This window comes from Acomys russatus, unplaced genomic scaffold, assembly GCF_903995435.1.
Source record: "Acomys russatus unplaced genomic scaffold, mAcoRus1.1, whole genome shotgun sequence".
NCBI classification, from domain to species: Eukaryota; Metazoa; Chordata; class Mammalia; order Rodentia; family Muridae; genus Acomys; species Acomys russatus.
The window spans coordinates 65,370-67,152 of record NW_026131504.1 but is presented as its reverse complement, the minus strand read 5'-3'; positions in this window follow the sequence as shown (position 1 = coordinate 67,152).

Here is a 1,783-nt window from a genome sequence, read left to right as displayed (position 1 = left end):
GATCCTGTAGTGCCACGGTGAATAAGGAGCACCTTGCCTAGGAGATAGAGACACCATTAGGGCTCTTGTCTGTGAACCCTGAAACACCCAGAACTGGGAAAAAAAACCAGTGAAATCAGTTAGGTGCCAAATTCTGGGATTTCCAAGTCCAAATTGAGACTGGCTAGCGAACTGGAGGAGGCTTTGTTCTTGAAGAACACACGATGGGGAGGGGATTAGAATATCATGAGGATGAATCTGTGATGGGCAAAGGCTAGATTAGACACAGGACTTTCAGATAGTCCCATCTCCCCACAGATTATGTGCGGTTTTCATAAGAAAAGTACTGACTTCACCCTGTGCACCTCATCAGAATCAAACCAGGCATCCCCTACACAGTATAATACTCAGTATTTATACTGAGTTTGTAGGGTAATAATCCTACTCTACATTTGTAGTGTATTTTAGAAGATGAACTACAGAGAAAAGTTGTTGGTAGCGGATCAGTTTGGTAGACAATGACTGCCATCTTACCTGGACTGGACACACAGGACATGCCATATACTGGCACATCCAATAGCCAAACGCCCAAATTTGCTTTTGGAATATTTTGCATGAATAACAGAGAGGATAATGGTACTTCTAGAAAACCCCAGATCAATAATGAGTCTCTTCATACACACTGTACTTGGCAAGCTATGCTATGACACTGTTGCACAGAGGCAAAAATATTAATACATTTCCCAACTGTTCACCAATGCTCACTGTGAAGTTATGATGCTATGACACTGTTGCACAGAGGCAAAAATATTAATACATTTCCCAACTGTTCACCAATGCTCACTGTGAAGCAGAGAGGTAGCAGCACCTATGTGAGCCCTCTTTTCTGTAATCCTATTATGTTATTTTTGGAATTTAGCTATGATTGTTAATGTGACCACTTGTGCCTAAGTGGACACAGAAGAATCTAGGATCCAGGTGGGGGGTTTGTGGGGGAGCAAATTCACAACAGCCCCTCATGGCTCCATGTAAGTCAGATCTCAGCCAGGCTGACTTGAAAACCTTCAGAAGCTGAGCCTCAGCCAGGAGCAAAGCAGCTGAGGGTCCTCACCATGGCCATGAGCTGGAGTGTCTGCAGATCCCATGGTCGAGAAGGAAAAATTGGTAGAGGAAGCATCTATGCCTCCAGCACTGTTATCACAGGCACCACCCTCTTGGTGGCATTTTTCTATATACTTAATATTAGACAGCTAATAGTTTCTTTAGGTGAGTCCCAGTTATGCCAGCTCTGATCTTCATCAGACAGGGTAAGGCTAACACCAGCAGGGCTTGTCTGGTGTTTTTAACTCCATGTAAGGTGAAGGTCATTTTCTGCCCCAGAATAGTAGGGTTTGGATAACAGGGTAAGAAAATATCTCCTGTGGCCTTTTCTCACCATTATCTATAGATACAACAGACCAACAAGCCAACATTCAAGTTTTATCTAGTCACCAATATAGATCTTAAATTCATTTAAATTTGTTAGTTTCATTCAGAAAATAGTGGGAATATTATGGATGATGAATGAATAAGTCTTTTTTATGAACATAAAGCAAAAAAAAAAAAAAAAGACATAAATAACTCTCTGACCATGATTAAAAGATAGACATTTTTCTGTCTGTGTAATAGGAAATCAAATCTTTCTATAATATTCTGTTTTCTGATCTCTGACCCAGCACTTCATCAAACTCAGGACTCATTGAGAACATGGCTATTATGTGTTTCTGTCCCTCTGTCCTGATTCCCCAAATCTGGAACAATTGCC